The sequence below is a fragment of the Patella vulgata genome, chromosome 6 (assembly GCF_932274485.2).
Source record: "Patella vulgata chromosome 6, xgPatVulg1.2, whole genome shotgun sequence".
NCBI lineage: Eukaryota > Metazoa > Mollusca > Gastropoda > Patellidae > Patella > Patella vulgata.
In genome coordinates this window covers 60338743-60366087 of record NC_065884.2, presented here as the reverse complement: position 1 = coordinate 60366087, position 27345 = coordinate 60338743, and the positions used below count along the sequence as shown (strand labels likewise).

At 35.6% G+C, this 27345-nt stretch overlaps 1 protein-coding gene and 1 long non-coding RNA gene across 2 annotated transcripts in view; one reads left to right on the top strand and one right to left on the bottom strand.

Moving 5' to 3' along the window:
* The window catches only part of LOC130013148 (xanthine dehydrogenase/oxidase-like), a 251682-nt gene that overhangs the window by 11207 nt on the left and 213130 nt on the right, over positions 1–27345 (top strand). The window lies entirely within an intron of this gene.
* LOC126824524 (uncharacterized) lies at positions 21117–26692 on the bottom strand. Its single transcript, XR_007681545.2, has 3 exons — positions 26557–26692; positions 23777–23855; positions 21117–23014 (listed from the first exon to the last, which is right to left on the bottom strand). It is a non-coding gene; the product is annotated as an uncharacterized LOC126824524 (long non-coding RNA).

Here is a 27345-nt window from a genome sequence, read left to right as displayed (position 1 = left end):
ATGAATCTTATTGTAAATTGGAGGGGGGGGGAGTCTAGTGGTGTAACATTTGCGCGTGAAATCACAAGATCTGTCATTGAGTCAAATAGCGTGGTCTCGATTCCCTGCTTGTGCGTGACAAGAGGCAAGGTCGTCTGTCCAACCTCGTGATTTTCTCTGGGTCCTCATTGGCAAGCAGCTATAAGAACCCTTTGCAGTTGGAATTCAAAGATGCTGACATGCTGCTGTCTAAGAAACGTTTCCACATAGCACACTTTAGCCCTTTAGATTTATATTATTGATTGTATTGTAGACATGCTAGTCAGATTAATTATATTTTTGACTGTATTGTAGACATATTAAGTCAGATTTATATTATTGACTGTATTGTAGATATGATAGTCAGATTAGTTATATTTTTGACTGTATTATAGACATCAAGTCAGACTTATGTTATTGACTGTATTGTAGACATGTGGAGAAGCTGAGTTTATTAATGATACACCACCCCAGTTTAATGAAGTTTATGCTGCATTTGTTATCAGTACTGTTGGTAATGCTGATATAGATGTCATTGATCCTTCACCAGCTTTGGTAGGTATTATGTGTTACTGATATAGATGTCATTGATCCTTCACGAGCTTTGGTAGGTATTATGTGTTACTGATATAGATGTCATTGATCCTTCACGAGCTTTGGTAGGTATTATGTGTTACTGATATAGATGTCATTGATCCTTCACGAGCTTTGATAGGTATTATACGTTACTGATATAGATGTCATTGATCCTTCACGAGCTTTGATAGGTATTATACGTTACTGATATAGATGTCATTGATCCTTCACCAGCTTTAGTAAGTGTTATAGTTTTGAAATACATAGTTGGACATAAATATTAGTGAAGCCGTAGTTGGTCAATATGATGCGGCCGCACTTGTCAGTGGTACAGGACAGAGTCAAGGAAAAGTAACTCTACATGGCTTATGCCCATCTTCATTAGTCCAGTTGTTTAAATTGTTTTTCAGGGAATACCAGGGATGTTTCAAATTTACATTCCAAGTCTTTTTTAGTAATATATGTACTGTATTGTTTGAATTGTTTTTCAGGCAATACCAGGTGTATTAAAGTATATCTCAGCTAAAGATATACCAGCAGGTGGGATAAATAATTGTTCCCCTGCACCAAAGTATTCAGTCAAGGAAGAGGTAAATACATGTTTTATTTTGTTTATTTTGATCTGTGTGGTTTGAATACTGATGTTGTGTTTTTAGGTTTCTAGAACAGTGTGGTAAGGTTTCCAGAACAGTGTGGTAAGGATACTGGAACAATGTTGTTAAAATCCTGGAATAATGTGGTAAGGATACTGGAACAAAGTTGTAAAGGTTCTGGAACAATGTTGTAAAGGTTCTGGAACAAAGTGGTAAGGATCCTGGAACAATGTTGTAAAGGTCCTGGAATAATGTGGTAAGGATACTGGAACAGTGTGGAAAGGATACTGGAACAATGTTTCGGAGGTTCTGAAACAATTTAGTAAGAGTGCTTGAACAGTGTGATAAGGATACTGGAACAATGTGGTAAGGGTTCTGAAACAGTGTGGTAAGGATACTGGAACATTGTGGTAAGGTGGTTGGGGTATGTAACTCAAATAAAATGCCCTGCATTAGGAAGAACCGTTAAAAGCTTTTAAAATACTCCTTCCCACTTGTTGGACGTAACACCTTAATGAGCTTAATGTTAAAAATCTGTAAACTATCTTTCTATGAATAGGTGGTGGAGAATCAGAACAATACATTTTTTTTCTTTAGATATTTTGTAGTGGTAAAGTTCTTTTTGCTGGTCAACCTCTTGGTCTGATAGTAGCAGGTAAGTGATATATTTTAGATGATCATTTAAATCAGTAATATTATTTTTATTCTGACAAATATTATTTCTATAATATTATTTATGTCATTTGACAGAGATTTATTCCGCTTTTGAATTCATCCATTAAGCTGTACCTTCTGTATTAGACAGTACAGGTGACTGTATAGCACAGCACAGACAAAACAAACAATGCAGAATTAAAGTGTACTCCATTCTCAGCACAAAGAACGACATAACAATTTAATGAGAAAGATTTGGAAAATATTTTGAAAAAGACCTGTGACCTGCATTGGTGGCCCATATGAAGGTGTCTGTATGAAATTAAATTGTTTTCAGTGTTCTAACTCAAAGTAAGATCTTAAATGAACATGTACCTTATGTTATAGAGATTAATGTTCATATCTCTTGTTTTTGTTTACAGAGGACCAGATAACAGCTAATTTTGGAGCTGGAATGGTTAAAGTTACATACAAGAATGTCCAACCTCCAATTCTGACTATTGATAGTGCTATTCAAAAAAAATCATTCTTTAAAGCTCCACCTGGACTTAGTGCTGGAGATGCAGATGGTAAGTAAACCACTCTCCATTTGTAATTTTTATTATGGAGCAAAATTGTCATTTTCATCCCTTGTCTGGACAAATAGACCAGTAGATGATGAATTTAATTGTGTTTTTTGATGGGAATTAATGAAACTAGATCTAAAAGTTCATTGGTCTTAGATGGAGATGTTGAAACTATGTTAAAACTAGATCTAAAAGTTCATTGTGTCTTTGACGGAGATGTTGAAACTAGTTCTAAAAGTTCATCTGTCTTTGATGGAGATGTTAAAACTAGATCTAAAAGTTCATTGTGTCTTTGGTGGAGATGTTGGAACTAGATCTAAAAGTTCATTGTGTCTTTGGTGGAGATGTAGGAACTGGATCTAAAAGTTCATTGTGTCTTTGGTGGAGATGTTGAAACTGGATCTAAAAGTTCATTGTGTCTTTGATAGAGATGTTGAAACTAATCTAAAAGTTCATTGTGTCTTTTGGTGGAGATGTTGAAACTGGATCTAAAAGTTCATTGTGTCTTTGATGGAGATGTTGAAACTAGATCTAAAAGTTCATTGTGTCTTTTGGTGGAGATGTTGAAACTGGATATAAAATGAATGTCTTAATTCTTGTGAAGACAATATGGGCCATTACAGTTGATACAATTGAACTTATAGATGAATGTCATGAGTTAAATCATGTGGTCCACTGACACATGTAACCAATTGACTGGTATTAAAGTTAAATTTCCAATGACAATCTCCAGCAATTCTGGATGATGACAAAAATTATTCAAGGTCACCCGTACAACTAGGTTGACTATATTATTGCTTTTGTATGCAGGTGGGTGCCTTGGAGGCTCAGTGAGTAAGGTACTGGCTTAAAAGCCAGGAGGTCATTGGCTTGATCCTGATGTTGACCGACAAACTGCCTCAGTTTTTAGTTTGGTTTGCCCTTGTCAGTCATGCAGAATGGACTGTGTGACAGGATGGTTTATGCTTGTTTTCATTATCCTAGTTGGTGCACAAAAGTGGGACATTAAACCCCATTTCATAACATTTATATCTGCATGCAGGTGCCATAGCTAAATCAGCTCACCAACTAACCGGCCAGATTGCATGTGGTGCACAGTATCATTATCAACTTGAAACACAGGTAGATATAGATATATAACTTATATATTATACACATATCAGTATTTACTTGAGAGACAGGTAGATATAGATAAATAACTTAACATATTATACACAGTATCGTTATCAATTTGGTAGATAAAGATATATAGCTTACATATTATACACATTATCATTATCTAATTGCGAGACAGGTAAATATAGATATATAACTTATATATTATACACATTATCAGTATCTACTTGAGAGACAGGTAGATAGATTAACTTATATATTATGTTTCTTGGGTTTTTTTTAATCAATAGATATCAATCTGCTACCCCACAGAAGATGGAATGAATATATTAGCGGGAACACAGTGGATTGATGGAGTTCAGCAAATAGTTGGTCAGGTTTTGAATGTTCCTAATAGTAGGTGGGTTAAGTGCCATTATATTTCACAAATTATTTTTTTATAATCTCCTGTGTTGGTAAGGCTGATAGCTTACTTCCAATATTAATATACTTACAGCAAAATATCTTATATTAAAGTGGAATAATACCTATTAATTTTATTCCAAATTGTTGATTATCACCCTTTTTTGGCGATTTCCGAAATTCAGTCTCAAATATTTTAGCGTTTTTGACATTCTAAATTCTCTTAAATGAGTTGGCAGATCAGTTGCATCATTTCTTTTGTTTCTTTCTTGTATTCAGTTTTATAGATGTTTTTCTGTTTTATAGAAAGAGACTTGTATACTGTTTTGATCATGATCCCTTACCATTTGTGTTGTCGTTTTGCCTCATTTCTCAAAAATAAACAGTACCCTTTTTTTCAGTGTGCTAACATTTAGATTTCATGTAGGACATAATAGATCATGACTCGAACGTTTGGGAAATGTCCACCATTTTTCGTGGATTATATCCCTTATTATTAGGCATCATTACAGTCCCGGGACAGTACAGCTTATGTCAGGCCCCTGATCTATTCACTTGATCTGATATATTTGATTGTTGTTTAGCTTGCAATGTTTGTATATGTCTTGTACACATTTTTTGTTTATGTGTGGTGCGGTCCTCCTGCATTTACTATTTGATTTAAATGCAGGGATGGGACTCTACAGCACAGTGGACTCTTTCTGTCAGCCTCCAGATCCATCATCTTGATTTGATAGTACTGACTACTTTTATTGTTTATAACTTACAATGTGTGTGTAACATTTCTTGTCTTCCATGCTTGTTAACCCTTTAACCGTCAAATAGTTTCGGGGGTTTCGACTAGGGAAAGCCTATAGTTAAGAATATATTCTGTAACTCATTAAATTTAAAAATTAATCATACAAATGTATATATTTTTGGAAAGATCTTGAATTCCTCTATTCAGTGGTATAAAATATTTAACATGTTTTGTCATTTTGACTTGACTTTAAAGGGTTAATTTATGGTGCGGTTCTCCTGAAAATGCTTTTGCTATTATATTATTGTTTCAGTATCACAGTAGAAGTAAAGAGACTTGGTGGGGCATTTGGAAGTAAAATTACACGTAATTTCCCCATATCAGCTGCTTGTGCCCTGGCTGCTCATGTTTTAAGAAGGTTAGTTGTCATATTAAAACCATTTAAAAGTTTATATGACATCTGACATCACTCACAAATAACCTTGCAGGTTTCAAATTTTAATTTGGTTTTTAATGTTTTAATTTTTTAATTTCTACTTTCATTTAAAGTAGCTCTATTCTTTGGAACCTTCAAATAGATGAAAATTGTCTGTGAGATATGTTTTTCTTTGTTTATTACAAATGGTGCTAGAAGCCATGGACTATACGACGTTATGTACTGACTTAAAAATGTTCATTTTGTCATGTTGGATATTAGGATCACATATCTTCTGGTAAAATAACATCAGTATTGATTGAAATTGACCAGTAGTGAATTATTTGTGTTTTTAATTTTGAATATTATGGGGGACTTGAAAGGTCGAATGGTTAACACATGAGCGCTGTATCACAAGGTCTGTCATGAAGTCAGCTGCCGTGGTTTCGATTCCCTGGTTGTACATGACAAGGAGTAGGGTCACCTGTCCGACCTCGTAGGTTTTCTCCGGTTTCCTCCCACCCCTAAAGACCCCATACGCACAATCGAATTATTGAAATAAAAATTGAACCATGTGTTAGTCCCAAAATGACTCTCTCTCTCTCTCTCTCTCTCTCTCTCTCTCTCTCTCTAATATTATGGATAATACAGGTTTAGCTTCTTCAAACAGTAAAATACATAGATCAGTATTTATGGGTACAGATGAATTATTAATTTATACCAATCTTTATGTAGTGGTAAAGGCATTATACTTTTAATTATGTATATAAATTATTTGATGTATTCTTACTACAGACCTGTTCGATTGATGCTTGATATCCACACCAATATGAAGTCAATAGGAAAAAGAACTCCATACCTAGCTAAATATTCAGTAAGTATTACGTTAGTTAAAATACTATTACTAAAACCTATTGAAATCATTTAAAGATATATTCCTCTTGAATCTTAAGTTGTAACTGTGCAAAGTGTTGGGGGTGGGGGTGGGGGTGGGGAATGGTTTAACATGTGCACTTTAGATTATAAGGTCTGTCATTTATTGGCGTGAATTTGATTCCTGCTTGTACATGACAAACCCCATTTGCCCATCGCTATGTCTCATTCAAGACATGGGCTTTGGGTGGCCATTGTTATGCCTCAAAAGTCATTGGCTTATATTAGGTTGTCCATCATTGTGTCTGATCAAAGTCATTGACTTATGGTGTCCGTCATTGTGTCTCATCCATATCTTTGGATTTCTCTGGATTAATTCACTTGTGATAATTTTCTTATGGCTTTGGGTGTTCATGTTTTGGCTGGTCCTGTCAATTACCATCCGTTAGTTCCATATAAAATAGACCCCTACCTTTATGATTCATCAGATTTACCAACTTGGCGTGAGGTCATGACTGCAATATATAATAATATAATAACAATAAATTATGAATTTGTAGAGCGCAATTCTTTCCAGTAAACTGCTCAAGAGCGCTAGTCATATATTTGCTTGAAGATTGATGTCTTGAGCTGTGTTTTAAAAGTGTGATTTCTAGTGCTACATTTTCATTTACCTCGATATTTTTAGGTTGGTTTTACCGATGCTGGTCTCCTGAATGGTATCAAAATTGATTATTATGCTGATTGTGGTGCTACACCTAATGATACGTCTGCTGCGGGTATGCCTGGATGGTTTGATTCTGGTAAGATTTTCTCATTCCCCCCCCCCCCCCACATCCTACAAAAAAATGTGGTTTTTTTTCATATTTGGGACCATTCCCATGGATGAAAGTAAAAAAAAAAAAAACAATTCTCATTTTATTGTCTTTCATCTTATATTTAATTTAATTACCCCAAACTTGAGACACAGCTCATACTGCATGATGTTCTTAACTCCCTTTAGAGACCATTTCTTTGTGTCATACAGAGGAGTTGCTTGATTGTCAGTCTGGAGTGTTCCGAATTGACAAAATTGCAATCGTGTGATGCAGAATTCAGTTCTGTCAGGCCCAACAACGGAGGTGGTGTGAGTAGAATCATCACGTAATTAAACACAACGAATATGTTTCAGCTGTCGTGGTTGGTTGAGATATTTTCTCATCCAGTCTGCGCATGCGTTTTAGCCCAAAATTCCCATTTTCACTCGATTGTGACTATTTTGGGGTTTGACAGAATTCAATTGAGTATCCCCAGAATGTTCATGCCACCTTCATTTTATTTTGCTTGCACTATCCTTAATTTTATGGATATACAATATCATTCCATATCACTTTAAACAGTAACGTATCATGCCATATCACTCTAAACGGGGAAAAAACATTCCATATCACACTAAACAGTAACAAATCATTCTGTGTCACTCTTAAACAGTAACAAATCATTCCATATCATTCTGAATAGTTACAAATCATTCCATATTATTCTGTGTCATTCTAAACAGTAACATGTCATATCATTCTGCTTGAACTATCCTAGAATTTTATGGATACACAATTACTGGATTTATTAATTTTGTATCCAGAATATTGTGCCTTGTGTTGTTATGTTCAATTACTGAATGTCTTATCAAAGAAATTACAGCTGGGTTGACTAGAATACCTAGAAAAGGTGTCTTATTCAATGACACAAGGATTCCGGATACACAGTTAGAGTGGAGATCTTAGTCCCGAAATAACCTAGTTTGTGTTGAGTGGATGTTAAAGCCCATTTCTCTCTCTCTCTCTCTCTCTCTCTCTCTCTAGAGTGGAGATAGAACACTGTGTTTAGAGAATCTAAGTCACAAACCCATGTGCTGATTCCCTCCCTATTGATCGTCACGTGACTGCCAATGTCTTAACCCTTAACCGGTCGACGTCATTTTGACGTTATGACGTCAAGTGGTCAGGCTAAATAAAGGCTGGCGTGAAATATTTTGTATGTCTATTTCAATCAACTACTGCCGAATAATTATAAGTGATAGACTCTTGACACCAATAAAAAAGTTGCTGGGGATAAGTTGATCTATAATTTGCAAATCATTCTAAATCCTTTTCATCAGAAATATCGTCTTCAGAATCGGTGTCATCGATATAATCCGATTCGGAATAATTCATAAGTATTTCAACCACTTCGAGCGTCTTTAACGTTCCCGGCACTGTTAAATTACGTCTTTCGTCAAAAAATGTTGAACAAAGACATGTTTTTCTCAATCCCCTTGACAAGACAAGTTCCTGTCTGACACGCATGCGTGGCCATATCAATTAAATACGAAACTAAATACTCAAATGCAGCTTATAAAAAAGGTTGTTGCTGTGGTCGACTTTAGTCAACCGTGACCACTTAGCTGTATAACGTTGTGGTGACTATAGTCGACATGACCGGTTAAGGGTTAAAGAAAAATTTAATTTTGTTACTCAGCAAAAAGCATCATATCATTCCATGTCACTGCATACAGTAACGTATCATTCCATATCACTCTAAACAGTTACAAATCATTTCATACCACTCTTTACAGAAACAAGTCATTCCATATCTCGCTAAACAGGAAAAATTATTCCATATCACTCTAAACAGTGACAAATCATTATGTGTCACTCTAAACAGTTACAAATTAATCCATGTCACTCTTAAACACTAACAAATCATTGTGTATCACTCTAAACAGTAACAAATCATTGTGTGTCACTCTAAACAGTAACAAATCATTGTGTGTCACTCTAAACAGTAACATCATATCATTGTGTCACTCTAAACAGTAACAAACCATTGTGTGTCACTCTAAACAGTAACAAACCATTGTGTGTCACTCTAAACAGTAACATCATATCATTCTGTGTCACTCTAAACAGTAACATATCATTCTGTGTCACTCTAAACAGTAACATACCATTCTGTGCCACCCATTCTGGGTCACTACACACAGTAACAAACCATTTCAAGTCACTCCAAACACTTACAAATCGTTTCAGATCACTCCACACTGTACGAAATCCTGCCAGATGACATACTATCATATATATTGTTTTTATTTTTTAGCCTATTATTGTGCTAATTGGAAGATGACACCATTTTTATGTAAAACAAATAAACCACAAAATACTGCAGCCAGATCACCAGGTATGTTGATTAAGCTTGACCAATTTAAACTTTTGTTTCTTGGGAACATCTCTTTAAACTTTTCCTTCTTATTTCTTGGTAACAGACAATAATTTACAAATAAAAAGTACTGCATGGTTTGCTCTTCCCAAAAGTTTTAATTTTTGAGATTTGACGCTATATTGGAATTCAATATAAGAGTAGGCCATATAACGCCGCTGTTGAGGCAAAAGTTTACTCATGGCACACTGTATGATATACCAGTCTTCATTAGCCCAGTCGGAGCAGAACAGTAGGACATTAAATCTTATTTCATTTCGGAGAAATGGTTAAAACACCTATTGGGAAAATATTGTCTGTTTTATTGTATAGGGTCATCACCTGCTGTATTTATTATGGAGTCTATCATGGAACATGTGGCTAAATCACTTAATAAAGATCAACTTGACGTCCGTAAACTCAACTTATATCAAAAGGGACAGGTAAATATTTTCAATATGACCGAATGGCAAATATTCTCATTCAGATTAAAATAAAATGATTTTGCTTTCTGTCATTCTTTATTCTATATTTATATTTTATCACACTCAGTTAAGACAAGTTTTATCATCGTGTTGTTCTCTAGTTGTGTACTGTAAACAGCCAATGGAAACACAGCTTTTTCAGTCACACCAAGATATTGTCTGCTGATCTATAAATAAATACACTGAAGTCACATGAATAACTAAGTCATTTAAGTGGCACCACTGTTGATATATGTTATATCTTTAGGTGGACCACTGTTAATACATGTTATATCTTTAAGTTGCACCACTGTTGATATATGTTATGTCTTTAAATGGCACCACTGTTAATATGTTATGTCTTTAAATAGCACCACTGTTGATATTTGTTCTGTCTTTAAGTGGCACCACTGTTGATATATGTTATGTCTTTAGTTGTGTAACATATGAGACCCATAAAGACAATATGAAATTATGATATAAGGCCATACATCAAAATATCCTTGTTCTCAACCCTGGGTTAAAAACTGAAATAGGAAATAACAACCATTAAAAGATATCAAATATAATCTGGTTTTTATTTTCTTATTTTGTAGAAAACTCCATCAGGAATGGTATTAGACTATTGTAATATTCGCGCAATGGTTACTCAGTTAGAGACGTCTGCTCAAATTGCTACCAGAAAACAACAAATTGCCCAGTACAACACTGTATGTATTATGAAATGTACACATTTCCTATTGTATCAAAATACAAAAATGCAATGAAGATGGGAAGATCAGAGTAGTCTGTCTGAAAGGGCAGTAGGCTCTCTACTAGAATGACTCAAGTTCATATACTGGCATCAACTGAAAAGAATCTCACGATTTTTCAAACCTTGTTCGACTTGTCAGTGGTCATAAGTAAATTATTGTCTAGTTATTCCGATGTGTACAAAATGAGAAAAGGCTGAATCAAGTTAGTGAGCAAGCGCTGTACCCACTGCACCACAGCCCCTCCCCCCCTTTCAGATTTATTCAGATCAGTGCTTACTGCTTACCATCCTCTGATTGATATTTATAATATTTCAGGCCAATCGATGGAAGAAGCGTGGTATATCAGTGCTGCCATTAAAGTTTGGATTAGGTTGGGCTACAGCACAGTATAACACATTGGTTACAATAAGTAATGGAGATGGAACTATCGCCATTTTCCATGGTGGTGTTAATTGTGGACAGGGAATCAACATCAAGGTTTGTTATTGTTCTCTCAATGTTGTCAAGCATGTTAACGTTAATAGAATACTCTTCAAAACGTAGCCCAAATAAATTAGAAGCTATTTTCCATAAGTAATGTGGTATATTTTTCTATCCAATTACTAAATGCCTCTAACATTATTTTATTATACCCCGCCTTTTGAAGAAAGAAGAGGACTATTAAAACTTATTAAAATTGGTCTGTCCGTCCATCTGGCTGTCTGTCCGTCACACTTTTCGGGACACAATAAGTTGGCCTTTTTGTGTAAATTAAACTATGAATATTTGGTCAGATATCAAAATATAGCTTGTATTTTTCGGTACTTTCCGTTATATGGTACAGCCGAGAGACCCAAAATTTATGGCGCATTACGAATTTTGATTGTCAGAGGTTGGTATCTCTACATACAATATGAAAATGCAATTATATTTTATGGTTTTAGGTGGCCCAGACATGTGCGTATGAGTTGGGGGTTCCAATGGATATCATAAACGTAAAGAAGACATCTACTATGACAAACAGTAATTCTATAACAACAGGTGGTAGTATTACAAGTGAACTTTGTTGTCTGGTAAGAAACATACTTTTCATTTCCCAGCCCATCTTTTGAATATGGAGACTTAACACAGACTCCAATCTTGTGACAACTCACGACAGAGCTAAGGACTGAAGTCATAGTGAGGAGACATAACTCTTACTTGCCTTATTTGCCATGAATTGCAAACTGATGTGATGGACTGGCAACTTGAACCAGACTTGGATTTTGAGCAGAGCATGGACCCAACTTAATTCGGAACTTAAGTCAGCGACTTGAGATTCAACTCAGCCTTGAGGTGCGGCGACTTTGGTCAGGACTTGGACATTTGCTCACACAAAACAAAATTTTTCAAACCACTGAATTTTACCAAGCAACTAATTACTAGCTGTTCTGCTTTGTCAACTAGTACTTTTAAATCTAGAGAATTAAAAGAGTTTAAATTTTATCAAAACTGTTGCTTGTGGGCTAATAAAGGGATCTAACTCAGTCACGCATTTTTTTCCATGGGAAGTTTTTATATATCACAATGTTTGAAAATAAACTGTTTAAAAGCTTAAGGTTTTGAAAGCTGCTTATAGTCATTTTAATTTTCGGAACATATCTAAGTTTCATAGCTTAATTAATCCACCCTAGAATATACTGAAACTTATTATTTGATATTTAATTAAAGGGGCATTAAATAAAGAGCTGACAGTTCTCGCTATAATAGATAAAAAAAAATAGATAATGAAAACAGAAAATGCTGAAATTTCAGCGAAAGTTGCTTCACTCTGAATTGAGATATTAACGATTCAATTTTCGGCTAGCCTCGATCATCATTATTAACGTTGGTTCTATAATTAATAACATCTTGATTATCCATTTTTACGTTAAATTATCCATCACAAAATGTATTTAAATCCACTAAAGATCACAGGCTAACGATGACATTGAGAGTTGATAATGGTCTGGATCAGTTAATTAATGTCTAATTAATAATTTAGATAACATTTCAGGTCTAAAGAAAGAGCTGCAATAGGCAGAGTTAGCTCTTGCATAATGTATGTTTAAGAAACAAAACCAAAAAAAAAGAAGGTTAATTAAGGGTACATGATGCTGAGAATTTTCATTTCATATTTGTAAACAGAATTAAACTTTTTGGGGACTGATGTTCAGTGGCTTTACACAAAAATATTTATTTATCAACAGAGTGTTATAGAATGCTGTAAAATGTTGAAGGAAAGAATGGCGCCAGTTAAAGCTAAGATGGTAAATCCAACATGGAAGGATTTAGTTGCGAAATGTTACAGTAAAGGTGTTGATATTACAGCTAGATTTGTGTAAGTTATAATTACTTATATCATCGTAAGGGGGGTTGTATGGCTGAATCGTTAGTGTGTGCGCGCTGTATCATAAGGTCTGTCATTGAGTCAACTGGCGTGGTTTCGATTCCCCGGTTGTACGTGACAAGGAGTTGGGTCATCTCGCCATCCTCGTGGGTTTTCTCCAGGTCATCCCGTTTCCTCCCACTGCTAAAGACCCCTACGTGCAAGCAAATTATTGAAATAAAATTGAATCATATGTTAGTCCCAAAATGACCTAGTTTGTGTTGAGTGGACCTTAAACTCCATTTCCCTCAGCCTCCTCTCTCTATATTATCATCATTATCATCAGTTAATGGTTAGTGCAGTGGGACCACAACACACACAATTACACAAGACAAACATACGGACTGGACTAAGGTCGAGTTGTAAGCGTCCACTGCTCTCTACAGTAACCGGACCTGTAGTGATACAGGCTTCTTTCAAAATAAAAACGAACAATAAGGGAAGCAACTTGAGAAAAAAGGGAATATTTCCCAAACGTATTAGATTGGTGTGAGTCACAATCGGTTGACTGAAAGATAAAATTTCAGGTCCGTAAATTTCACTGCTGGATATTCAAGACTGGCAAATATATCTGAATTGAGAGTCATGGATTAGATATGGGTTTAAAGTCCACTTGGCACAAACTAGGTCATTTTGAGACTAACATATGGTTCAATTGTGTTTCAGTAATTTGTTTGTGCGTAGAGGTCTTTAGCAGTGGGTGGGTGGACCCGAAGAAAACCCACAAGGAGGGACAAGCGACCCTACTCCTTGTCATGTACAAGCGGGGAATTGAAACCACGCTACTAGAATCAATGATAGACCTTCTGATCCATCACTCACTTGTTAACCATTCGGCCACCCAACTAAAATCAGCTGATTAAGATCCCTGGTATAGAACAATATTTTAAACAACATTTAACCATATGTTAGTCCCGAAATGACCTAGTTTAGTGTCAAGTAGACCTTAAACCCCATTTCTCTCTCATTGGACATGTGGTTCATAGAATCTTTGCCGTTTGTTATGATTTACAAGGTTTTCAATGTTTGATTTAGAACGGAACCTGTCGATGTCAACCCCTTTGCTCATTATAATGTATATGGTGTTTCTTGTTCGGAAGTGGAACTTGATGTTCTGACTGGAGAACACCAGATATTGAGGGTAGACATGTTGTATGATGGTGGAAAGAGGTAAGTAAATTCTTTATAATTATGATCATGCTCAGCTACCTGTGTAGCTCCCCACACAGGTATATTTCAGTGCAAAATTGGATATGTGCGTTGTTTTGAAATTAATTGTACTAAACTAGATTGTTCACCTGCAGAGTTATGTTCCTTGATTATAAAGACTATTATATAAAAAATAATATAAATAGCTGTTACAAACCTGACATTATATTTTTACTGGCTGCATGATCATCAAAGATATAAATTCTATTTATCCCAAATATACACCGCTCAGAACAGCATAGCAAATTGAAAAATTTAACCCAGCGTAATTTTCTAAAGTCGTTGACAACACCACAGACAATTTTAATATTACTCTAAATTAGACTGGTTAACATTAAAATGTTTTTATTGTTGCTTGAATATTTTCCGGTTTCCATCCACAGCTAAAGACCCCTACGCACAAGCGAATTATTGAAATGAAATTAAACCAAATGTTAGTCCCGAAATGACATAGTTTGTGTCAAGTGGACGTTAAACCCCATCTCTCTCTCTCTCTCTCTCTCTCTCTCTCTCTTTCTCTCTCTCTCTTTCTCTCTCTCTCTGTTTGAATATTTGATTTGCTGCCATTTCCATAATCGCTTTAGAAGTTATCATTTAATTTACGTTGAACATTCACATAAGTATATTTGAACCCATTTCTGGATGGAGAAGGGTTCTGCCTTGAACTTTGTATTCAAATTCCTTTCATGCTTACTGATATTAAATTTTTAATATTGATATTTTCCAGTTTGAACTTTGGCTTTGATATCTTTTAGTTTGAATCCCGATATTGATGTTGGTCAAGCTGAAGGAGGATTTGTTATGGCTTTAGGTTACTGGTTAACAGAGAGGGTAGTCTATGATTCCACAACTGGTGAAAATCTTACAGCAAATACATGGGTATTTTATATTGATACTTGTTTTATTATTTGACCAGGGAGCTGCACTGGCTCAGTGAGTAAGATGTTGACTCTCTAACCTGGAGGTCCCGTATTTGATCCTGGTGTAGGACAGGGGGTCTTTTTTGAAGCCCTGTGTTTATTTTGTAGATGTCAGCCCTCAGCTACAGCAAACAATGTCCCAAATTTGAGTTAGATACTTTTAACATCTTTTGTAAACAATTATACAGGATTCAGCAGATTTCTTAAAGTTGAGCTTCCAAATATAATTTTACAGTCATTTTGTTTTAAATATTATAGGAATATCACCCACCAATGCCTAAAGACATACCAATTGATTTTAGAATTGAGTTTTTGAAGAATTCTGATAATCCTAGAGGAGTTCTTGGATCAAAAGGTAGGATTTTAAAATATTTTAAATCTTCAACATTAACATTGCTAAATTCCTGAACATTGTTAAAATTACTAAAAGCTGAAATTAAATTACTTCCATTGATGGAATTTGTGTCAACACAACTGACAATTCCATCATTGCAACTCGCACATCCATCATTACAACTGACTCTCCCATTATTAGAACTTACACTTTCATCATTACAACTTACAATTCTGTCATTACAACTGACAATACTGACACATCCATCATTACAACTGACAATTCCATTATTAGAACTGACACTTTCATCATTACAACTGACAATTCTGTCATTACAACTGACAATTACTGATACATACATCATTACAACCAACAATTACTGACACATACATCATTACAACTGACTATGCCATCATTTCTATTGACAAATCCATCTTTACCACTGACAATTCCATCATTACAACTGTCAATTCCTGACAATTTCGGTTGCACCAATACAAGTGTTGCTGGCATGATTTCAGTAAGGAACCCTCAGTCAACAGAACAGATGTAATTATTCTAAACACAGCATAAATAAATATTTGATGTATGGAGAGGTGCGCTTTTGGAAACCATGGAAACCTTAATTGTTTGATATCGATGAATATTCAGACTGTATAATTTCCTGCAGACCATTCAGACCAATGATCATTCACCGGTTATGGATTGTCCAGCTTACAAAAAAATAAAAATTGTATGGCACTGGCCTTTAGGACTATGCAATATACAGATCACTCCACTATTAAGACCAATTCATATCAGTTCTCCACGTGGTCTATCAGAAGGATTTTACTGTATGTTAATTTATAAATAAATTATATTTTTAAAACAGCTGTGGGGGAGCCACCTGTCTGTATGGCTACATCTGCAATATTGGCAGTAAAACATGCTATAGAAGCTGCTAGAAAAGAAATATCCAAGGATGTATTCTTTGGTCTAGGTGAGTTTTTATATTTTACCCATTATATTTGAGATCATGCTAAAGTCTTGATGCATCATTTTAAGCCATATGAATCCCTTGTAAACTACAATATTGTGAAAGATGATTCTATAAAAATAATACAATTCCAGTCAGTATTTACAAAGTAATGTTGAATTGAAATTTCATCGCAATTCTGTTGGTGACGAATGGAAATTAAAGGCCTATTTTAAATCCGATTGAAACCAGACCAGCTGGCTATCTAGAGTTGGTATTTTGGTTACATTTTCTTAATTTATCAATCTGAGTACATATTATTAATTAGCATGGATTAAGCTGTGAGAAATTTAATATTTTAACTAATGATGCAGCATTATTTTAACTAAGGCAGAGTTTACCCAAGATCTTCAGCAATGGACTAGTCAGTTTTTGACTCCACAAAACTGTTCTATAGTTACAGGACTAGCCTACTTGGATTCTCCAATCGCTACCAAGTTATACACAATGTGTCCGAGTCTCTTTTGAAATGAAACAGAGATTAATATGACGTCCTACTTTTATGCACCATCCAGGTTAAAGAAGACATCCATGCAGTAGTGGAGCCAGATGGCTAAGTGGGTAGATCGCTAGCCTGTAACCTGGAGGTCGTGGGTTCGCTCCTGGTGCCGGTGTTTTGGCTGGGAAGTTCAAGATTTTCCAACACGGTTTCCTCAGTGGTGCAGGACGGAGGGCCTGACAAGGACAGCTGTCTAGTAGTTTGGATGGGACGAATAAACCAAGGTCCTGTGTACACATTGGAGTGCATGTAAAAGATCCCTTGGCAGTTGGAATTTGATATAAGAGTAGGTCATAGTGCCGCTAGTGTCAAGGCAAGATTACCCTCATAGCACACTGTATGATGTATACCCATCTTCATTAGCCCTGTCGGAGCAGAACAGTAGGACAATAAACCCCATTTCATTTCATTTTATCCACGCAGTACTCTTTGTCGAATTCCAACAGCCAGAGGTTCTTTTACATTCATACCAATGAGTACAGGGGTGGACCTCAGATTTTTGTACCCTTCCTAATGACTAAACAGTTTTCTTTCCCTTTAAAGTATCTGAATGTATTTCATATTTATTTACACAAACTATTTTATATATTTATAGATGGACCTGCTACAGTGGATACAGTTCAACAAAACTGTCTGCCTGATTCCACAAACTTAACCTACGGAAAATAAATCTGGAACTTGAATCTGGAACACAATAACGTTAATTGAAGCCAAATAAAAATTAATTTGTTAAATTATGTCTCATTTTAAGTCTAACAAATTATAATTAATTATTTATAACTTTCATATATATATATCCATTCAAACTGATTAGATTTAGATACACTGTTGTATTAGAATTTGAAATTATTAATTATTGTATAATCTAGCAATTAAGCCAGACGATGAGGTACAGACATTAATTCGCAGGCATTGATTTATTATTTTTCTGTGTTTTTATTGATATTGTCAGGTACTAGATTCACAAAGTTTAAATGTCAGATACTGGATTCACAAAGTTTAAATGTCAGGTACTGGATTCACAAAGTTTAAATTGTCCGGTACTAGATAGTAGATTCACAAGTTTAGATTGTCAGGTACTGGATTCACAAGTTTAAATTGTCCGGTACTAGATTCAAAAGTTCAAATTGTCAGGTACTAGATCACAAGTTTAGATTGTCAGGTACTAGATTCAAAAGTTCAAAGTGTCAGGTACTAGATTCACAAGTTTAGATTGTCAGGTACTGGATTCATAAGTTTAAATTGTCCGGTACTAGATTCACAAGTTCAAATTGTCAGGTACAAGATTCACAAGCTCAAATTATCAAGTACAGGTTTAGTAGTGTGGGACAATTTATCAGGTGCCAACCACTAAAACCATCATCTCTAGACCAGCTCCAAGTTGATCATTTTCTTTATTTATCAGAATTTACTGATAAAACAGAGCGGATAAAGTTTAACCTTTACAATATCCATCAATATTTACAAATTGTTTAAATTTTTTTACAAATTTTCAACTAATATTTCTTGAAAGTCTGTTAAATTGTTTTAATTCAAAATAGAATGCCTGAATGGAATATTATTATGTATGTTATTTCAAATTTAAGATTAAGTAATATTTGTTAATGCTAAAAAAAAATCTTTTGTATATTATAGTAAATATGACTTTATATATTATGACTTTAGAAATACCTCCACTCCATAATATATCATTTATATTTTGACATTTTGTATGATACTGTCTTCTCATTGTAGCAGTATTTGATATTAGTTTTTTCTGCTGGTACTTTAAATACTTTTATTGTATGCTATGTATATGTACAAATTTCTAATAGAAATTATTACTTTCACATTTATTTACATGAATTAGGCTAAAATTTCAATATGTGTAGCCTAATAATTATTTTTATATAATAGTTATTTTCTATTTTTGTAAAGTTTTGAAATTTAAATCACAGTATAATTAATTATAAAACCAAATTATGATCCATATTGTGAAAGGCCAGGTTTTTTTTCATTTGCTTAGATATTGTTTGTTGCTAGCTGGGGTGGCCAATTTTCCATGTGCCAAATATTATATGTAAAACTTCAAATGTGCCATACAACTCCAAAGATTAAATTAAGAAAACAAGCTAACAGAGATAGAAACATTATATACCTTCTTGAGTGTTTTGATTTTGTTTTACGGAGTCAAAATAGTTATTTTTTTATATTAGATCATGCATTGGGATACGAGGAAGATGCAGTGTACCACTTGGGCCATAGATTATTGGCCACCACATTGGAATCTAAGGCAGCCTTATTCAAGTTTCTCCACAGGGGGTGGTATCAGTAATCCAGAAGTTCTGTATATACCATGACTGTTTATTAATAGGTTATTAATTGATTTAATTTATTGATTTGAGTGACTGATAATTCAATCATTTGATTAATTGGCTTTCTCAGTTTGTTATTGATCAGTGTATAATTGATTTGATCAGTTTGTATATTAATTAATTAAATATTTTTGTTCCATTGATTTATTGTCTTTCTAATGCTTTACCTTTTAGCCTTGCTACAGGTAAATATTGACTACAAAGAAAAAGATGTAGCTCACTGTGACGGAGTAGAGTCGTTTCAGATTGTCCAAGTGCTAAAAATGAAATGAAATGGGGTTTAACATCCTACTGGGCTAATGAAGACAGGCATACACCATACAGTCTGCTATGAGGGACATTTTGCCTGGACAGTGGCACTATGGCCAACTGTTATATTGAAATCCAACAGCCAAGGGATCTTTAGCGTGCATGCCAATGTGGACATGGAACCTCGTTTTTTTCGTCCCATCTGAAGGACTATATGTTGATCCTTGCCAGGCTGTCAGTACTGTACCACTGACAAAGAGGAACTATGCCAGAAAATCCAGATGAACTGTCTCGACCACCACAGGGATCGAACACAGTACCTCCAGGTTAGCGAGCCAACGTCTTACTCACGTGGCTCCAGAATATAAAAACACGGGACCAAGTGGCAAAGGCTTAAATCATTAGCCACATAGTGATGATTACTGAGAGTATTATAATCATTGATTTTTGGGTAGATCAAAATCTAGCTGTTGAAAGATAGGACCCATTTCCTACTCTTAAAAGTTCAACCTCAGCAATGTGCCACAGACAAAGATTCACCTAGTATAGAATAATTTACATAATGGACAACAGCCTTTAAAGGCTTTGTTAAATTCAAGTACTAACAGTCAGTGGTGGGGTTGCATGGCCGAATGGTTAGCACGTGCGCGCTGAATCATAAGGTCTGTCATTGAGTCAACTGGCGTGGTTTCGATTCCCTGGTTGTACGTGACAAGGAGTAGGGTCGCCTGACCAACCTCGTGGATTATCTCCAGGTTCTCTGGTTTCCTCCAACTGCTAAAGACCCCTACGCTCAAGCGAATTATTGAAATAAAATTGAACCATATGTTAGTCCCGAAATGACCTTTGTGTTGAGTGGGCGGTAAACCCAATATCTCTAACAGTCAGTGCCAAAATGACCTCATTAACGGATAAAGAAGTTACCACATGGGTGAGTTGAAGGCATTACTGAACTTCCGTTATGACTGTTTATTGAATTAAGTGTCATAATCTAGGTTACATAATTTTAATTAATTGTTAGATCTACACACATATTTAGGATGTTATTGTTCTTGTTGATTTTATTTCGGGTTTGGAAGATTTTTGGGAGCATAACTTTAAGGATGATTATTTATAACCAATCAATGGATCCACCTGTCAATCATTAGATAAATCATTTATAAAATTCATAATAGTTTTATCAAATTATTATAATACAATGAATAAATTATGCAAATTGAGTATGCTTTGTTTTATGTATACCATATTTGACTGAAATATCACATGATGTACCCTAATAATCACATACTTGACCCTAATTAATAATTGCATGATATGGCCATAAGATAACGTTAGTCAGATCCCCCCCCCCCCACACACACACACCGTGGAATGTACATTCCCAGGCCCGTAACTAGGGAGGGAAAGCCCCCCCCCCTGCAAAAAGTTTCGCACATCCCCCCCACCCCCCTGGGAAAAAATTTTCGACCATAAAAAAAATAGATATACATTGTCCGTCAATATTTACAGCACCCCCCGAGAACACTTCCCGTCCCCTCGTTGCTCAGAGCTAGTTACGGCTCTGTACATTTCCCAAAGACGTTTGCCCCTATATTCAGCAGGAAACACCAGCTGTTTATCGTTAACACAATACAATCACATTCACAGTTTTATTAAAATTAAAAAAAAAAACCCAGCTTGACCCGGATGTTAACAACCCAAGCAGGTGACCGATCGGACCGGACCGGGTTGACGACAAGACACGTTCACAAAAACAGAAGCAACAATTCTATTTATAAATTTCAAACAACTTTATTAAAATAATATTTTCACGCCAAATAATCTAAATTCCAAATGAAATAGTCAAAAAGACAATTGAGCATAACAAACGACAAAAGACTTCAGTAAAAGTAAATACAAAGGGAATTTTTAAATGGTGCTTTTTGGTGCAGTATTAATTCTGGATGTTAGACATTGCGATTTTTCACCCTTGCTATGCAATTAAGGCTGAAAGCCAAGTCATTGCAGATTTCGCCATAGGTCACGAGATGTTAGGGTTATGGTTACAAAAATTTGGGCTAGGGCTAAACCGAACCCACAATCACGTTACATCTAATTGCGAGCTATGATGAAATCTGCAAATGCAATGGCCATTGGCAATACGGGTAACTAAGCTATACTTAAGAGATTAAATACGGTCTCTAATTTGAAATGAAATGAGGTTTAATGACCTACTGGTCTATAAATTGAAAGGGAATTTTAAAAAAAAGATATACAGGCTGAGAGGAGGATTTTCCCGCGCGGATTTCCTTAAATGAGGTTTCTGGTAGGGATTTCTTTGAGCTAGGTGGTCGTAGGAGACAGGGAACCTGTTTAAAAAGGATCTAGAAACGTATACAACCTATTTTACACACTCGAATAATATAAGGCAACTACTGATAATGATTATATTTAATGATACCGTTTAATTGAGGCCAATCAATTAATCAAGTTGAGACATTTGTGACAAAGTGTGTGCTTAATTTCTGTGCTTAATTACAAAATACGAACTATTATTCAGATTCTGTTAACCCAACTATGATCTAATTAAACATGTAATTAATCCCATGTGTCATTTACAAACTACATAATATGATCTGTGTACAAGCTCCGCATGACTTCAAAGGAACACGGACGTGTCAGTAATCATACCATGACGTGATAAATAGAGGATATTTGTCGTTTTAGAGTGAATAACATATTTTATTTCATCGAGAAGCAAGAAAACTTATATTTTCACGAATGCGTAGCATGAGTGAAAATATAAACGTTTTCTTGCTTAGAGATGAAATAAAATATGTTATTCACGACAAAACGACAAATGTTCTATTTATTTTATGATTTTACAATCATTTTAGGTAAAAACAACTAGCCAGTGGAATAACACTTTTATTTCACTGATAAAACGCGGTATTCCACTACTGATCAGAAAATAAAATAGACAATTCCATATGTGATCATGAGTCTTATCTATTTTCCCTATTGTCGGTGATCAAGAAATTAAACACTTGTAAATTGGACACTCATTATCAAAATTGAATGGTCAGCTTTAAACTGGACAGAAGTACAAATTAAACGATTTATGGTGATTTTAAACAGTTTTTACAAATTTTTAAACAAAGATCTGAAAGAAATTAGTGCTAGATACACAAGATTAAATGATACCTGGGTTACAGTGAAACTGATATCTGTTATCACTATTTTTAGTAAATATAAGATTTTTTTACAGCCATTTATAACAATCCAGTTTACTTCACGAACAATTATTTTTGTATTATTGAAGGGGTGGTGGTTTCGGGATCTGGTAGTTCCGGCTGATTTATCGCGTCGATTCTTCCCTTTCGATCAAGTTCCAACTTCTCTGCGACATGTTTAAAGCCAGAATTATTTAAGCAATAGATAAAGGCATGAAATGCGTTGACACCACCAGTTTCCATCAAACATTTCAATACCGCCCTCACCCCTTCAGGCCGCCCTTTCTTCTGCTCCTTTTCAATCTTATCCATATCATCACGGTCTATAATATGCTTTGCAAACATGAAATCGGCAATATCTTTTCCTCTTAACTCCTTACAAAGATACGTCATATTATCCTGAATAACATAATAATCTATATCCTTCATTTTCCCCCGGTTACATTCATCGTCTGAAAAGACAAGGGAGAAATGAGGTTTATTGTCTACTTGATACAAGCTAGGCGATTTCTGGACTAACATAGGATTCTCAATTATTGGTTTTTAGCAGTGGGAGGAACCGGGGGACCTGGACAAAGTATCGTTGGCATCCTGTTGACATTCGGGCAACGTTTCAATGAGATTTCCCAGACTAGTTTCGTTTGTGAGTAGTGCACGATGCAGGCCCATGCAAGGGAAAACTCACCTGGCCATTCGGATTGGACGAAACGCTGAGGACCATCCGTGTTGGGGAGGGAGGGGGGCGTAAAATTTCGTTTCGAAAAATTATGGAAGGGTTCACCAGTCAAATTATCATATCGTGTTTCTGACGGATTAGATGTTTCACACCTACATATGATTTCCTAAGTAAATGGGTATGACGGGGATGTTCAAATAGTGATAATTATGCGCCTTTGTGACATTTTCATTCTTCATTTGAATTAATTACCAATTCAATATACATTTTAATATTATTTTTTTAAAGAGCAGATCCATACACCCCAACCCCAAAGAGCTTAATAATTAAAATAACTAAACAAATGGGTGAGGACATATTATATAAGTATGTACTATATTTATAAGAAGTCCGAATGAATATTTATGGGCGCTTTTTGACCGTTACCTACTGGGGGGGGGGGGGGTATGGCGAAGTAACAAAACAATTTTGACAACAAGTTTCTGAATCCGCAATCTGCACTTTTGTCTGCAATTTTAAAGAAACTTAATTATCTTACCTGTTGCCATGATACAATTTAGATGTTTATAATCTTTATCTCAAAAATGTCCAAATTACTTGTATAGGATAGCCTGTATCTGAAAGAGAGAACATTTCATCTATAATAATTATCTGACGGCCCCATTTCACTCGCAAAGAGATACGCCGTCAAAAGTGAAAATGGACGTTTTTGATTTTTGTCTTAATAATGAGTAATTGCTCCACCAATCCTCAGACATTCAGCAATTCGTCGTGGCATGCACCTAATCAACCGTCTAATCACGAATTGGGGCAATCTGACCACTCCTCTTGCAGTGTCACGGCCAATTCTTGCAGTGTTGTCGGTTGACGTTGACGTCGACGTACACGTCTCCCGATCAAATTAAACGTAACACACTAAAGCAAAGATACGCTAAACAGTACATCTTATGCAAGAACCGATAGGAAATCAAACATGGATAGATAAACCAGCAGTTTTCATCAACCCTTCCTTGAAGTGTCAAATTTGACAATGGGTCCCTCTCACGTGTATGGCGCTATTGCGTGTCGCATGTGCAGCCCAGTGGTTCTGTTGGGGCGATAAGTTCTTCATCTGTGAACATACTCTCAAAGCATGTCAAGTGTCCATGAATATTTATCATATCACAACCTGCATAGGTATTTGCATTTCAATATCCCCTACTTTTGAAGAGTATATAATACCCGCGAAGCTGCCAAATAATCTGCCGCGGATGTGACGTGTCTAGGGCCGTAACTAGCTCAGAGCAACAAGGGGGGCGGGAAGTGTTCTCAGGGGTGCTGTAATATTGACGGACAATGTATATCTATTTTTTTATGGTCGTAAATTTTTTCACGGGGGGGGGGGGGGGCTGAACTTTTTGCAGGCCCCCCCCCCCCATCTTAGTTACGGGCCTGGACGTGTCTTTAACATTCAGTTCCGTGTACAAATTGTTAATTTTTCATCTTTCCACTGAAACTTACATCGAGAAAACGAAATACTGGTTTATAAACATAATGGAAAACAAACTACTGTATTATCAAAGAAACGAGTCTTGTGTAAACATTGCACCGTCGTTATACCAAGAACCTCTAGTAACGATCATGGGCGAGTGCTTTTCGCGTGCGCGTTGTATCATAAGGTCTGTCATTGAGTCAACTGACGCGGTTTCGAGGATTCCTCGGTTGTACATGACAAGGAGTAGAGTCGCCTGTCCAACCTCGTGGGTTTCCTCCCACTGCTAAAGACTCTATACGCGCAAGCGAAGTATCGAAATAAACCATTATGTTAGTGCCGAAATGACCTAGTTTGTGTCGAGTGAACGTCTCTCTCTCTCTCTCTCTCTCTCTCTCTCTCTCGTAACGGTCGAACACTATTATCTGCGTGTTTGATAATAACAAGTTTTAAAACGCAAACCTTCTTTATGCTGGTTCGAGTCCGATATTATTATCAGAACAAGTTATACATTAAACTTCTTACCTAGCTCGAGTCCAATATTTAATACAAATTGTGTTCTATGGCTTTTTTACAAATAGTAAAATGGCAAAAAGTAAGCCTTAAATTTAAAACGTTGATAAAATAGAATTGGAATTTCATTACTAAATATAGCATATATGGAATACCCGTTTATCATCAGTAAAATAATAAAAGTCAAAGCGTTAATCGATATATCGTTGGTGAAGTTATGAGAAAAGTGGGCGTGTATTTGATCATTACCCCGTTCACATTTTCATTTCCTGTAAAACAAAAAACTATGACAGAATCGAAATAAAATGGGGTTAAACGTCCTACTTTTCTGCTCATATGGGGGTATAAGCTGAATGGTTGAATCATTATTTTGATCGTAAATATAATGTCAAAGATCAAGACTTATTTTATACCCCCCCCCCCCCAAAAAAAAAAGAGCTAAAGAAAAAAAAAACCACAAATAACCTCAACTAGTATGTATTTTAAAAAAAACCAGTGATAATAAAAAATGTGTTTAAATTTAGCTCTGATCATGATGCACTACAAAATTCTACAATCTATAAGTAAAATGAATTGGAATCACCCAAATAATATTCTTGAACAGAATCATTTTTGCGGGAAAATGGGAAAGGCGCATTTATTTCTTTGTTGTTAACTGTATCGATTTCCTAGTGTGTCATCGTTGTCACGTGTTTTATAACGAATAAATTCTACTTCCATAGGCGAATCCAAATGATCAAACGATTAAACAACGGTGTTAATAAACAACAATGTATATTGTGTATCTTTGCTACGTATCCATGCATTTATTTACGGGAGCCGCAGTGGCTAAGTGAGTAAGACGCTGGCTCTTTAAGATGGGGTCCAGCATGTTCGATCCCGGTGTTGGCCGAGAAAGTTCATCGGGAATGTACGACGTGGTTCCCCTCGTCGGTGTTACGGGACAGACGGCCTAGCAAGGGACAACGCATAGTCGTTCGAATGGGACAAACAACCGAAGACCAACGTACACATGGGCGTGCACGTAAAAGAACCCTTTAAATTTGGAATTCGTTATGCGAGTATTCAGTATACCGGAGTGCACTGTCCTATCAAAATGTCCCACATAGCACACTGTATGTGCAGAAAAGTAGGACGTTAAACCCCATTACATTTCATTTATCTACCTACTAATTCATATGTAAGATGTTGGTGTTAAAAGTATTCATGATCTCGCGCTGCCCGACCCCATTACCAGTTGTTTATATTTTCGACACATGTCCTGTGCAATATCGCTCTAGGTGGAAGCGGACATTAATCCCTAGTATACTACTACTAAATTAACTCCAACTTACCATAAAACTGGCGGACCCTATTCTCTGATCTATTAAATGTACAATAAATCTGAATAATCCCTATAGACAGAGAAAGTAGTGTTTTCCAAGAAAAGATTTAGTTACAAACACCGATTCGCAGATATATCAATTCACTGTCGAGTGCTAATAATAGTTAACGGGAAATATTAATATGGAGCCCGGTTAGGTACACGATTTTAAGCAAAGGTCTTGAGCTATTCAACTGGAAGTAATACCAGGTACCCTGGAAAGTATTACACATTCTGCATCTTGCACGACACATTTCACTGCTTAAAGCAATTTATTATGGATATCGCGGGTCTAGTTATTGTTTGACATGCACAATGTAATATATTTTCTGTCCCTTACCGGGCTCCGTAGAAAGGTCTCGCACAAGGAAATATTTAAACCCGGGGCCTGTTTCACGAAATTTTAACTAAGATAAAATTCAAATTTTAGTAATTTGATTGGATAATATTAGACTGATTATAGTGCTTAGCCAATCGAAATTAAAGTATCTACTAATGTTTGGATTTTATCTTAGTTAAAATTTCGTGAAACAGGACCCAGGTTAGCGAGCTAACGTCTCACTCACTCACTCACATGATGTAACCTAATAATCACACACTTTACCCTAATTAATAATTGTATGATATGGTCATGATAAGATAACGTTAGTCAGAGCGTTCGTTAAAGGGACTATCCCTTATTTGAACAGAGTCTCAAAAATAAAAGCCTGAGTATGTATGAAATTTAAACACCAAAATATAGAGGAATGGTGTATTGACC